At 45.0% G+C, this 14,978-nt stretch overlaps 1 long non-coding RNA gene across 2 annotated transcripts in view; it reads left to right on the plus strand.

The window, feature by feature from the left end:
- Positions 1 to 636: 636 nt before the first annotated feature.
- Positions 637 to 14,978, plus strand: part of LOC114015463 (uncharacterized) — a 52,846-nt gene continuing 38,504 nt past the window's right edge. For both annotated transcript variants that reach the window (XR_008729784.1, XR_008729785.1), the window contains exons 1-2: positions 637 to 738; positions 13,306 to 13,417. This is a non-coding gene — a long non-coding RNA (uncharacterized LOC114015463). The remainder of the gene's footprint in view (positions 739 to 13,305; positions 13,418 to 14,978) is intronic.

The raw sequence follows: 14,978 nt of genomic DNA on the forward strand, positions 1-14,978 counted from the left end.
GTGGAAGCATGGCAAGGAGGAACGTTCAGCTGAGGGCATCTTGGCTGCATTTTGGCCTCTGACAGACTAAGGTAGCCTAGACAAGTCACTCCCTGTTTTCACATTTGCTAAAAAAATAAGTAATAATTCTGGATGCAACTCAGTTCTTTGTAGAGGGGCTAGCACAAAAGTGAAGACCCATCTAAGCTCTCACATAAATACATGTACCATCTGTCTGCCTCCAGGACAACTTCATCTACCGAGTGCCCTTCCGCAGGAAGCTGTGAGATGGGGGGGTTGCTGGAAACCATTGCACCAGTGCCGTGAAACAAGCTCCAGTTGTGCCCAGCATTGGTACTGGTTTAAACTTGGTTTACGGCGCTTCACCCAGCAAGGCTACGACCAAACCTCTCCAGGGAGAGCCATCCCTGCGGCAGCTGCATCACCACGGCAGGTACCCAATGCCACATGGGGGGCAGCGGCGAAATCCTTCAGATCTGCAGGCAAAGTGGTGTGTGCCAGCACTCCTTAACCTGCTTCAGGAAAAAAAAAAAAAAACAACAACAACAACAACAACAAAAAAAAGCTGTGTGAGCTCGGGTCATCAATTTAATCAGTTTAAGCCACACCAGCTGATTCTGCCTGCAGCACTATAGGCAGAGTTACATAAACTGCCCCACCGACAGACTAACAGGCTGCTACCTCCAAAAAAAATGCAGAAGCAATGAAGTTTTTCCAACTGGCTCCAAGGTTTATAGAGTGAGTACCTGTCTGACAGTATCTGCTGTTGTTTTAAGGTTTGTCTGATAGCAATTTACGTTGTGTTTGTAGGAATAAGCTGAAATGACATTAAATGAGTTTAAGTCTCTGCAGGATTTTCATAGCTGTGCATCGTTGTTCCAGTTTGACTAGACAGCAAAGATACCAGGCAACTAAACCACATTTGCATGTAATCCAAATCTTGATTTTTTTTTTTTGTGAAGTGCTTTGAGATCTGCTGTAAGAGGCTGTAGGAACAGAAAGCATTTCTCAGATGTATAAACAATTTTTATTTTATTGGGAGTCATAACTGAATTTATTTATTTTGCAATATTGCGTTACTTAGCAGTTGATAATGAAAAAGTAAAAGCAGGTAATAGAAACATAAATCCTCCAAAGAGGGTTACAATTCAGAAAGTCAGTAGCAGGAGTGGACCTGCATTGTCAAACGCAATGTTCAATATGTCTCTTTCTCTGTATGATGATGTGGAAATTTAAAAATTACTCATGCTTTGATCTAACCAAACCAATAATCTAGGCACCAGATGCATAGCCCACTGGTTACCCCATATGCTGCCAAAAAGATTTCTCCAGTAATTAGCTAAAAATTGGGGTTTGGCATTTGTGTGCATAAAGGAGGCTTGGTTTAGCTTCCAATGTTTAATAAAGACCGGCTGTGGAGAATATTAGGTGTGGGTTCAAGGAAACTGATTTCAGAACATACTGCATTCTATAGCTTTGTAGTTACCGGGTAACACTTATTTTCTGGAATGAGCTCAACAAACTCATTTCCAGTTGTTTTTATTATTGCACTGGTACCTGGAGGCTTGAGGGACGGAGGCCTCGTTGTGCCAGGGAAACGGAGGCAGCGCTGTCACCAGCAGCCAAAGGCATTTCAGAACAGCAGCAGTGCCGTGCATCTACCTTTGCTGGGAGGTGATAAAAATTTGGAATTTCTACTGACAACCCCTGCCTCCCCCCCAAAAAACCCCAAAACTAAACAAAAAAACCCCCCAAAACCAAAAAGCAAACCAAACAACACCCCCCCCCAAAAAAAAACCAAAACAAACAATCCCAAAGGATCAAAATATTTTAAATTTTTTTAAAATCAAATTTTTATGCCAAACAAGAAGAAACTTAGAAACTTTCTTTGCAAGTATTTTGGACCCACTACATTTGTAATTGCACAGCTGCCGCCGGTGCAAGGCAGTAGGTGCTTGCAAACCCCACCCGCTGGCTTCAGAGGGTTTTGTTCGTAGTTTTCCATGCAATAAAGCTGAAGATAAAAGAAATCAATTTTCTGCAAATGAAGCTGCAAGGTTTATAATTTTAGGGATTAAGGTTTTCAACAATGAAAAGTCTGAGGCTGAGAGGAGTACTGTCCTTGGAAATACACAAGCAAGAAGGTAAGATTGTGTCAGGAAACCAGCTCTTCTCACCGTGTTACGGGGTTTATCTCAGTGTTTGTGTACTTGTACATGTGTGTGATGACACAGCTTCTAGCAGGAGCGTGCAGGAGTTTTCCTGCCATTAGCAATTGGGAGGAGAACAGAGGAAACGGAAAGAAGCCAATTTCACGAATTTCAAAAGCATTTGACCAGACAAAGCCTGGCAGTGGGTCTGTGGATTACCAAATATTCTCCTGTTTGATGATGGCACCTGAAATCAGTTGACTACAACTTGGGGGAAAAACATAGATGCTGATCCAACAGGATTTATACAGCTGCTTTCTTGCTGCCTTTTTTTTTTTTTTTTTTTTAAGAAAGCAACTGTGTGTGTCTGATGTCCTGCTAGCCTTGCAGAATCGTTTCACTGTTCCTGTCTGCCCTTTTGAGGGAAAACAGAATCCCTGGGTGTTTCTGGACGTGCTCCATTCTCTCTAGGAACTGGCAGTTGGTCAACTGAGCCAGCACGGGTCTTCCAGGGCGCACGTTTCCAGCTGGGACCAGGAGCTGCCGAGCTGTTGTGCCCTTTTTTTCACTCGCCAGAGGAACGTCAGGCTGCTGATGGGACCATCTTTAGTAAAAGCTCCGAACCCACTTCAGCCTGCCCTTAGATTCACAGCGATGTGGATGCTTTGCTTTGCTGTATCTACTCCAGATGCTTCGGTTAAAGATCAGAGAATGTCTAAAAGTTGCTGTAGCTCCTACAGCTGGGCTCATTCTCTGGATAAACCCCATCCTGGTCCCATTACACACGCCGTTGAATTACCCAGCTGTGGTTTGCCCCGAGGAGCTCTCCCAGGGAGGCAGGCGTGCACAGGTTAAGTAGCAAGTCTCAGATAACGTGTGAGCAGTAATACCTTCTCGTTGCTCTGGGATTCTCAAAGCTTATAGTTCATGTTAGATGAGCCTCTCTAGCAAGGCTGGTTTGGTTGTTTTTTTTTTCCCCACCTTCTGCTTATACCATGACTTTTACTTCCCGTCTCAGATGAAATTGGGAAAAGCTGAAAATGCTAAGACACGTACCCAGGGTTTGCTGCAGACTTCACACAAATTCATTCTGAGCCACTGCGTGTTATCACCAAACCAATTGATTCCTTGGTAATTTACGATCAGATTCAGGTGTTTTTACTTAGTCTCAATATTGTCTTACTCCCTTCTGATGAAACAAATACAATTCTATCACACCTGAATGGGAGAAGCAAGTCTTGTTTTTATTAAGTTATATCAAAGCAAGAAGCTATAGAGGATTTTACAGCTCAGGATTGGCTTCTAAGACACCTAGGTGTCTGGAAGACCGGGATTTCATTAACATTCTGTGTTTACTTCTCTGAAACTCCTTTTGAAAACCAAGGCTAAATACACTTAAATTAAGTTTGTATTGAAACATCATTTGTAAAGGACTAGAAATAGAAGTGATTGGAAGATATTAGGACATTTTTTAAACAGTCTTAAAATAGGAAGTCTGACAGATCATAGAATGGATTGGAAAAACTCTGAGGGGTTGTTTTTTTTTCTTTCCCCTCATAGAAGGAGTGTGCTTTGATAGGAACCTGGTGTTCCATGAAGCAAGGGTGATCCTATTGAGTGCCCACAGGAGAGCAGGAAGGTTCACCTCTCTGATCCCCATTAGCAGTCCCCATGAAGCCTAGTAGATGGGTGCACTATAGGTGAGAGCACAAAGCATGTAGAGATGCCTTCTTATCAGTGCCAATGAGAACAGAATGTTCTGGAACGTCAAAATTCTGCTCGATGTGCATTAAGCTTGCCCTCCTGGGTAAGCGTGCGCCTGTGCATCTGGAGTGTGCATCTAAAAACCTGCTAGTGATGCACCTGCAGATGTCAAGAAAATGGTCAAACCATGTCTGCAGCATCCTTTTTAATTCTTTATTGACTACTCGCAAATGAGAGCCGACAGTTCAATTTGCGTAAGATAAACTGTTACATAAATGCTGACAGTCAGTGCTGGGAGTATTTGATAAAGGCAGCGGCAGGGGAGGCACGAGCGGGCTGCTCAGCCGGAGGTGCTCACACACGGTGCAGCACTGTCCTCTTCCAGGTGGCACCATGGAAGGCTATTGATGGCTCTAATTTTCTTCCAGTGGGTAACACCAGGAATATTGCCTCCTGTAAGGGATGTGCTTGAAGGTTCCTCAGCAGAACCATGTTTGTTCCTCTGTGCTGTACTCTGCAGCACTGCTGCTGTGGATTGCTCAGCATTCAGAAGGGAAACCTGCTCTGTTTGTTGTCTTGCCAAGCCTAATTAAAATTGAGGTTAGCAGGTCACCTGCAGGCAGCCTGCCCCCTCCTCCTTCCCGCAGCCAGCAAGCAGATCAGTGCCTGCCCTTGCAAGCTGGAGGACCAACCTAACCATTGCATAGACAAGCCATAAGCCACAAAGATGCCAAGAACAGACTTTAAATTTTTTTAAAAAATTTTTTCCCCTCCTTTTTCTTTGAGGGCTTCTTTGTTGATTGGTGTTTCTCCGAGTAATATTTTTTTGGTGGTTGTAACTTATTTATATTTTTTTTTACGTCTGCTCCCCAGTAGCTAACCCTTCCCCTGACAGGGAGCAAACCCATAGGAGAGATTGTCCATCTGCCTCAACTGATCCTGCCTCACCTTTATTGTCACACCCTCTGTTTTTGTTCTGAACTGTCGCTAATTATATTTTCATAAAACTTAATTGGTCCAATGAGTTAAGGGAAAGTCAGCAAATGCCCGTGGGAAAGCAAGTGCTAAATGTGTGGCTCTTTGGAGAGCTGCTGGTACAAAGCACAGTGAAGTCCCTGATGTAATTTACATCAAGATATTGCAGCTGCATTGTCCATACTACCCCAGGCCTGTGCTCATGTCTTCCCTGGAGTTTCTCTCTTCTTGCCCTGTATTTCTCCATCTCCCTGTGCTGCTTCTGCATGATTGTCTCCGCTCTCAGTGTGTACTGGATATTTCTCTGTTCTTCCCTTTTCTTTCTGTCTCTCTTTAATATAAAATAATAAAGATCTCGCTCCAGGGCTGTGTCTCGGGGCTTCTACCACACCCTTTGTGCCAGCAGCCAGTTTTCCCTGGGTTGTCTTTGTTTTTCGGGTTGTGGGTTTGGTGGGGTTTTTTTGTTTTTTTTTTTTCCCCTGAAGCTGCACCAGGGGAGGTTTAGATTGGATATTAGGAAAAAATTCTTCATTGCCAGGGTTATCGAGCATTGGACCAGGCTGCCCAGGGAGGTGGTTGAGTCACCATCCTTCGGGGGATTTAAAAGACCTGTGGATGTGGCACCTGGGGACATGGGATAGTGGTGGGCTTGGCAGCGCTGGGTTAACTGTTGGGCTCGTCATCTTAAAGGTCTCTTCCAACCTAAATGATTCTATGATGTTCCACCTGAGGAGAAGGCTTTCTTCGAACAGTGGAAAGACAATCAGCCCTCTTCAGGTCTGGAGGTGGGGAGGGCTTGCAGAGGGTTGATTTTTGTATGTTTTGGGAGTTTATTATTTTTTTTTTAATCTCCATGGCAAGTAAAGTGACTGCTAGAGTAGAAATAACACAGCTTTCCAGACCTTTTGGCAACAGCAGCTATGCGGAGGGAAAAGCATCCTTCAAGTGTCTGAAGGAGTGGGATTATGATTGAGATGCACATACAGCAGGGTTTTATTTTTAAGCCATTTATACTGAACATTAAAAAAATTATTTTAAAACAGAGCTTTTAGTGGTGGGAAATGTGCTGTTAAAGGGAACCATGAAGGAGTGGTGGATGGGGAAAGAAAAAAAAAAAGCACAAGAGAGGAGAATACCACAAAATGTGTGTAACTTTCATTAGCATTAAAAGCTATATGTAAGGCAATGATTACTTTAAGCTATTTTGAGAAAAGTCTAACAACCTTTTGATTTCCAAGTGTCTCCATGGCAAATATTGTGTGGCTGGCAGAAAGCAGTAAGGATGCTTCCTCCTTCACCCCCCCGCCACTCCCTTGTAAAAAAAAATAAAAGGGAGATACAGAAAGTTCATTAGTGACGTCAGCAGGAATTGAGGACTGTCACCTCAGCTTAGCTATTAATTCATTTTTTTGGGGTGTCCCTGGAGACTTCCCTGTGACCAAGGATACCTCTGTGGAAACTGTGGCTAATCAGTCTGCTTCTGAGCACTTTGGTTATGAGGTTTAATCAGTCCATCAGAACATTTCTTACCGATGTTTGTTTTGTGAAACTTCTCATCTTTAACTCTTTTAAGGCTGCAGTTAATTTTCATTAACGATGATGGAAATGAAGCAGGGTTGGATAGAAAACTAGTCTCGTGTCCTGTGGATAACCTACAGCTCAGGCAGAGGTAGGAGCTTGGAAACTCCAAGAATTTAAGGCCAAAATAACAATGTCAGGGCTATCAGTTTCTCAGTATCCCAGAATTTTTTTGTCATTAAACCTATGCCTCAACAGTGTACTCTACTAAAACAAAAAAACCCTCAAACACCTCCCCCTGCCCCCCCCAAAAGCTGCATTGCAATGTCCCATTAACTTCTGCCAGTGAAAAGCTCCAGTTCATCAGGAAACTCCCCAAATAGTAAGTTTTTATTTGCAGATGGAATGAGCATTATTTTAACACTTCAGAGCTGCCATGGAAAGGGGAAAAGGGGAATTCTGGCTTCCATCCGCCTGTATTCGTATATATGTCTCAACAATTTCATGGCTGTTGCATTAAAGGCCCTATAAAAGTGTAAATCCTGACTGCACGTTTCTAATCCACATGTCGAAGAATAACGCCACATCAAATCAAGTGCTTAATTAAACTCTGACTGGGTTAATGCCCCAAAGGCAGCACCTACTTGTGCATATTTATGCTGCCACAAGGCGAGTTAAGTACAGACCTAAAGGGAAAGTATGGTATGTTCAAAGTGTCAGGAAGCACCAGGTAATCCATGTTCACAAAAAGATAAGGATCAAGGGAAAAGTTAAGGTGGATCATCCGCAGCCATTCTAGGCTGGGGTTGCCATGGTGACTTGAACCCAAAGCTCCTGGATGTATTTAATTTCTATTATAAAGACTCTGAGTCAAGCAGAGCAATTATGATTGATTTATGGCCCCTGGAACAGCAGAACTTCCCAAAGCCATGCTGCCTTTACAAGCGGGATAACTGTGAGTGCCCCCATTCCACCCCCCACCCCGTGTATTTAATCTGCTATTTCTTAGCTTGAAATGGTCTCTGGTCCACTGGGGGGGGCGGTTGTTGCTGTTCCTACCACCGCGGAGTAATGCCAGGACTGGCTGGCCTCGAGCCCCCAGCAGCGGTTGCAGGGAGGATGCAGAGGGATGCGTCTGCTCCGCTACCCGACACCCGAGAGGACCCAGCACCAGAGAGGACCCAGCACTGGGGCTGGTCAGGTGTAAGGGGGACACCTGCGTCACAAGGGAGAGGGAAAGAAGGAGAGGCAGGGAAGGAACTCACAGAAGTGGCAGCTGCATCTTAAACTTATGCAATTCCTGCGACAGCTGCAGGATGAATCTGCTGCCAAGGAGGGCTGTCGCTACCGAGAGCGCGCGTAGCAGCTAAGGCACTCTGGGCTTCAATACGTGCTCTGCTGGCCACGCTTTCTTTGCCCAGATGATTTTCCCTCACTGTCCAGTGTTGCCCAGGGCTGTCAGCTTGGGTTGTAGAGATGCTTCCAAGCAGCCAGGTCCGCGCAGCAGTGCAGCCTCTTGTGGAGGTGCTGGCCCCAGAGCAGCTGCACTGGTGCTGCTTCTCTCTGGAGTGAATTGGGGTGGGCGCTGGCACGGGTCGTGGTTGCAGAGCTGGCTCCCTTGCAGGCAGCTCACTCGTCTCTGTACTGCTCTGACTGTACAGGGGAGTGACACAGAAAGGGAAAAATGGCAAGCTGTGTGTGCTCCAGCTCCCTTCTGGCTTCAGAAAGGCTTGCAATTCCAATGCACCTCCCATACTGGCTGCTCAGACGAGCTTCACCTTCCATGACACGGGAATGCATCTCCTTTGGCTTTGCCTTCTTTTTGTGCTATAGGAGGGATTAGAAAAGAAAGACTTGCTGGTCCTGCAGGCTGTGAGGTGTTTATCATCTCTGCACAGCCCGCTGCCTTCGGCCACCTCTGCAGCACGGGCATCCCTCTGAGCTCATCGATACGCCCCAACCAAGGTGACACCTCCAGGAAGTCTCCCATGCTGGTTTCTTGGTCACAACCAGCATGGCTTTTCACTGCCCACTAATTTTCTTAATCAATAACTATAATCTATGTACAACTCAGTTGTATCCAGCTCTCGGAGCCCGTAGACTTCTGTACCAGCTTTAGCATCTTTATCCCAGTGGGACGTCTTGTCTTGTTGCTTGGCAGCACTTTCATCTCCCCTGCAGATAGCTAGCGTGTTGGTTTGCTTAGGAGGGAAACAGGTTTTGCATTGACGAGATGGTGCAGAGAAGATGAAGCCAGACTCTTTTTGGTGAAGGGACAAGAGAAAATGGATAAAAATTGAAACACAGGAAATTCTGACTGAGCAGTAAAAAACAACTTTTTTTTTTTTTTTTTTTAATGAGGGTTGTTGGTGACCTGCAGAGGTCATGGAGTTCCATCCCTGGAGGGGTTAAAAACCTGGCTGGACACAGCTCTGGGCAACCTGCTCTAGGTGCCCCTGCCTGGGCAGGGTTTGGACTAGATAATCTCCAAAGGCCCCTGCCAGCCTCACCCATTCTGTGATTCTGTGCCAAGGTAAGCCATCTATTCCAGAGGGAAGGAATGCAGAGGGTAGATACTCGCCAGACACAAATCACTGACCTCAGGGGACTGATGGTGCTGCTCGCTCCTTGGCAAGCTGAGCACAGCCACAGGGGCAGCAATGTGAGCCCATTCCATTGCAGGAAAAAAAGCTAAAAACTTGCACCATACTACAAAGCAATCAAAAATATTTATATTGCCTATTGTAATCCTTTTGTTCTTCTCTGTATTATACAGTATAATGAAGCAGACCTAGGATATAATATCCTTATTGTGTGTTAGGCTGTCAAAGAATGACAGTACTGTTAACCCCAGGATGTTTAGTGAATTTACAGTTTGGTATTTTAAAGAATGAAATCATCATCCCCCTGTTGCTTTAATTCTGCTGAAGGGCTGAGCTATATCAGCCACCAAGAGGCTTCCTAGTGATTCCAGCCCAGGCTGCAGGAACTTATTCCCCTTGTTCCTCCTGATGCTTGAAGCCCACCCTGCCTTCATCTTTCAGGAAAACATGGACAGCCTCTGCAGAGCCAACTAATCTGCAAGAAAAATGTTTGTTTTCCTATTAAGAATAAATTCTCTAGAATCTTTAACTGACAACTTCAAATGTTCTTTTAGTAGTGGTCCTTCACCATGGAAGCTGGTTGTTCAGGATGAAGCCATAGCAGGGTGTTTATACATGAATGTATTTCCCAGCTCTACCAACCCTCGCTGCCTATGGACAAGAGGAGGGAGTTTGCTTTGCTGAAGCACCATCACGTTTGCGTGATGTTAGCTTAGTACTATCGCAGCCTTGCTGTTGGGCTCACAATTTCTTTGGAATTTCCATTTAAGAAGGAGATAACGCTCCTGCTCTGACCTGAGAGCTCATGTCTGTCCTTGGGAGTCAACTATCTACTAGAAAATGTTCTCAGGAGGGTTTTTTCCAACTGTTTTGTTTATAAGGGCACAAAGGAAACAGGTTAACAATGCTGAAAAGCCATGATTCAAGTGCTGTGTCTTTAAACTAGCCCATCATTTTGGAAAGTAGCTGGCAGTCTAGACTAACAGATCTTGCATAAATTAAGGAGGTGTTTTAGTTCACTGGTTTCTATCCTCATGTCTTAGGCAAGGTTATAATCATTTGGGAGGTAACCCTGTCTGGTTGTACACGGTTAATATCTGTCATGCCTAGCTGTTTAAATCATATAACAAAAAATAAACCTCCAACTGGAAAAAAAAATACCTCCCCCCCAAAAAAAACCCCCCAACAAAACAAAACCAAACAAAATAAAAACCAAAACAAAACCAAACTCCCCCAAAACCCCAAAGTCTTTCCCACTCAGGCAGGACTGTTGGGACTTTGCTTGTGAGTTTGCAGCATGGCTTGAATAGGAGATGTGAGCACAGTCCCTGTTTGATATGTTAGAGGAGGAGCTCTCCTGGGAATGCAACCGAGGCTCTGTGGCCGTAGGTTAGAGCATCGCCTGCACGGCTGGAAGGACCTGTAGCTGCAATAACAGTCAGATGAGGATGATTTACCTGCATGAAATCATGGTGACGTCCTTATTGCTGGGATAGGTTGGTTGGTGTCATGAATGAGGCACTACTACACCATCATCTCCTCCCCTCCAAGCCCTTGATAGCCTCATCACCCAGGTGAGACTACCCAGATGGAGGGGGTGTGGGCTGCTTCCACTATGGAGCACACCGCTGTGTTTAGGATATGACTTCTGGTTTTAAGCCTAATGCCAATTGAAGTGTTGCCTTCATAGGGTCGTCTTTTTTCCTTGGAGTGAATTGCTCATGGGTGACTTTTGACAGCCTACAGAGAGCTACTGATGGTGCCATGAACGGCAGGAGATCCTCGTGCTGTGGAGCAGGATTTCTTCCAGCCAGAGCCTGGTGGCAGCAAAGGCTGCTGCCATTCTCCCTCCAAAGCCACGAGGCAACCAGGGTATGGACAAAACACATCAGGAACGGTAAAATTCCAGGTACCTCAGGCTTCTGCTTTGCTGAGCTAACAGCGAGCGCTGCTAGTTTGAAGGGAGCATTGACTTGTGACTAAGTATGAGGTTTGAGCGGCCCATGCCTAGAGTCCAGGTTCCTGGAGTTCCTCGTGTGATTATACCACATTTCAACTCTTCTCCATAAAAAAGTGGAAAAAAAAAAAAAAAAAAAAAAAGAGACACACAGAAGGGAAGTTGTTTCTAGCTTCCAGGACTAGGAAGAGAATCCCAGATGATGTAGGACACATTTCATCTGCATTACAGCTGCTCTTTTTTCCTATTTAGAGGTCAAGAAAATACATTTTTGAATCCAGAAGCTGAGACAGTTGCCAAGGGAAACTCAATATTCTGGAGGGAAAATTGTTATTACATTTGCAAAACTTGAAGTTTCTGTAGCTACTAAATGTAAAACAAATGTGACATAAGGAGGAGGAAAGAGTGGGTGGGAAAACGAGGAGATGAAGTAGAAAGTCAAATCAGGGTTTAGCACGAAGTCCTGAAGTCAGCTCTATCCTTTCACAGCGCAGAATTTACAGTGCTGAGCTCCACAGAACACACTGGGGGAGCTCTGTGCTGGACTCCCAGGGCATAGGCTGCCTGTTGGTCTGGTTCTGTGTGGCGCAGATGTGCTGGGCCCCAGCAAGGAATAACGAGAAGCCGTGATAAAATAATATTGGGTGTCACAGGCTGAGACAAGGGGCTATTTCAGGTCAAAGTTCTCAAACTGTTCTGAGTTTCTAAATATACCACGTGCATTCAACACGCTGTTTAGCAGGCAGACGTGAGCTCATGCTGCTCGTGTTCCAGATTACGAGCCTGCCCCAATGCACAAATTAAGCAGCTACATTCAGAGGTGCTGAGCTCACACCAGTATTCCTCGGATGCGCTTCTTGTTCTGCAAGCCATCTCAGGAAATGCTGCCACTGCTATTTATAGAATTATCATTAGTTTTTTGATTTCCAAATGGAAGAAAATGGATTTTTTTTTTTTTTTTTTCAAGCAGCTGAGAGGATTAAGTCTTCCATGATGAGAAACAGGTTCCTGTGCAGCCATACATGCGGTCCACCCACATGCACAGTGTGCAGGCGCTGAGCAGCTCTGGACAGGTCTTGAAGAGACAAGAAGTGGGAAGTACGTATAAAGCTGCAACAGGACAGACTCTGATTTGCTCCTCTTACGGCACGTGCCAACAACAAGGGCAGGACGATGCCTTACGCAGTGGCCACCCACAAGCCGTAGCAGCTCCAAAGGGATAAGCCTGCCCCATGGCTTTTCTGCAGCAGCCCTTGCCTGGGGCACAGCGCGCTCCTGCATCGCTCCTTTTGCTTTTCCCAGTAAAGTCTGCGCTCTCATGGTAGGTTTAAGAGTCAGCAGCCCAGGTGAGACTGCACGGGATGAAAGCACGAGCAGGGAAGCGGTCCCCTCTGCCCCCCGGGACTCACGTCGCAGCGCCTGGCAGCTGGGGCAGCCTCTACCTAAGGGCAACACGCTGCATGCACTACAGTATTTTCCATTCTATCACAGGTCCCTCAATTGATTTTTTTTTTTTTTTCGCTGCCACAAATGTTCTGCTTTGGATTTGTCGTTCGCTGCAAATGGATTGGGTTTGAAAACCAGCAGGGAGGCTGGGTAGATGGTGCGGGACCGCTCTGACTCGCTCGCGGTCACACGTGCCCTTTGTGATCTGCCTGCTTTAGCCTGTCTTGGGCTGGTTACCATCACCTCCCTGGCAAGGGTGACTGTCCCCATGGTCTCAGCTCTCTGACAGAGGCTTGTTACTGAAGAGAACTGATAAAGTGTTTTGGGAAGGGCTGATGTGTAGTTAGTGCTGGCAGGTGATGGGGGGCTCGCTTCTGCTCTAGTCTGGGTGGTGCAACAGGGATCATAGGACCTGCTGCTGCGTCCTCAGATGGTCCTTGTTCTGACATGGGCTGAGTGAAAAGGCTGAGACTTATTTACGTTTTTATTTTTTTCCATTTTACTGTATACTCTAACAAAAGCTTCTGTCTTTGAAATGGACATGTTTTAGAAATACATGTTAATTCTGACACTTCACATACCCACAACAGAGGCAAAATGTCTCCGTGTCAAAATATCCTGTTGCAACGTTTTCAGAGTAGTTCTGGGAGTTCATTTCAGAAGGTTGTTTCAAAATGAAACTCATGTTTTCAACATCAAAATAATTTGAGATATTTGACAGTCTGAACTCTGTTACCATAGGTTTTTTGAAAACTCTTCCATTTCTTTTATGGAATGCATAAATATATGGAAGTTTTAATTTCTGCTATTTCCTAGGAAATGGAAAATCAGCTGCCCCCACCCCCTTCCTCCTGATCTGGAGGTAACCACATAAAAAACCATTTCTTGTTTAAAACTTGTTAGCTATCCTCTACTACTAAAGATGTTTTCTTCCTCATGTCTCACACCACAGACTCTACCATCTATGTGAACAAATTAATCTCTGGAGCTTCCAAGATGCAAAGAAATATTTGACAGCTGGGAACCAAAGAGATTAAGGAAGAGATTTTTCTTCTTAAAACTAGGTAAGTGTATGATGTTGTTTATAAGAATGCCAAGGTCAAAAGGATTGCATCTTCAGGGATCAAAATACCTCTGAAATCTACCTGTGACTTGCACAAAAATCTATAGCACGGCTAAAAGCTGGAACCAGATCTTTCTAAGTGCACAGTTTTAACCAGCCAAACATTAATCTCCCTTTGTTTATATGCATCAATAACCTCCAGGCTACAGATAAAAATAAGAAGATGCTTCTGTCTAATCAGAGGCACTAAGAGAAATCACACCAGTGTGATGGGGAACAGAAATGCCACAGCCACCGGCTTCCCTGGTTCGCTCTTACAACAGCAGCAGGCGGGTTGAGAGGTCCCTTTCATCCCTAGAAGGGGGCGGCTGTGAAGCTTATGGTGAGGATCAAGGGCCCGTGTTCACCTCTCGTTATAATTGATATTCAGGGAGAGGTGGGAGCTCTGCACACGCAGGGAGCGTGCTCCTTGCAGGGCAGGCACAGGGCTGCTGCTCCGCATCCACGCGTCTTGCACTTCTCTAAGCACAGCTCTGCATCCCCTCCCCACAACCTAACCACATACATACTGGTTTGCCTTCAAAACAAGGTACTAAAAACAATCCCCAGAGGTGAAATAGTGTCTGCTCATTGCAGCTGCATAAAATATTTCACCCCTACAATTGCACAGGTGAGTTAATTTTGAGCATGCCAGCCACCAACTGAAGAAGGAGACCAAAGAACAAAACACAGGACATCTGGTTTAGTTTTCACAGGTCTTCAGATACCCAGTTACTTGGCACAAATTGTCAAAGGCATTTTATGACACAGATAAATATTTGCAATATAAAATCACAGCTGGAATCCTTAACTTGCTTTGTCACCAAAGCTGAAACAATTCAATGTTTAGTAAAATCTACTCAAGTCCAGCCACCTTTTTGAGGTTAGCACCCTGGATTGTCTGGATGGTCCACGTCAGGTCATGCTAAACTGACAGCTCTGAAGCATGGAGATATGAATTTGTTGCAAGAACAGACACATTGGGACAAGCTGTGTCCATCCTGCCCCTGCCTCTGAGCATCAACCCGTTTGCACGAGGCCAACTATGTGTTGAGTGAGAGTTGCTGGCCAGAGCTAAGCCCTGACCACCTGGGTGCAGATGCACAAGGCAAAGTCTAGTGGGATGTGACACCTCTATGGAAGGGGCATTAAAAGGTTTCTGGAGAAGGAGACTGTAAAACAATTTTAAAAAATCCCATAAAGTTTCCCTGTTTTTGATACAACAGCAAGTTCAAAAAACAATTGACCGGTTGTAAATCCAAAGATATTAACGTATGGTTTTAAGTAAGAAATACAGGATAGATAATGCTGCCCCATAAACACTTCATTTGGGCACAGAGAGACTATTCATTTTCACGATTCTTCATACCACAAGACAGAAAAGTAATTGTTCAAGTCATGTATGATGAAATCTAATGTTGTGGTATAATTTCTTCCCATCGATTGGGTCCTAGCCGATCCGGGATGATTTATAGGAATAACTAGGAACAGGAACTTGCTGCAGTATTGCAAGGGCCAGTTAA

This window comes from Falco cherrug, chromosome 17 (genome assembly GCF_023634085.1).
Source record: "Falco cherrug isolate bFalChe1 chromosome 17, bFalChe1.pri, whole genome shotgun sequence".
NCBI classification, from domain to species: domain Eukaryota; kingdom Metazoa; phylum Chordata; class Aves; order Falconiformes; family Falconidae; genus Falco; species Falco cherrug.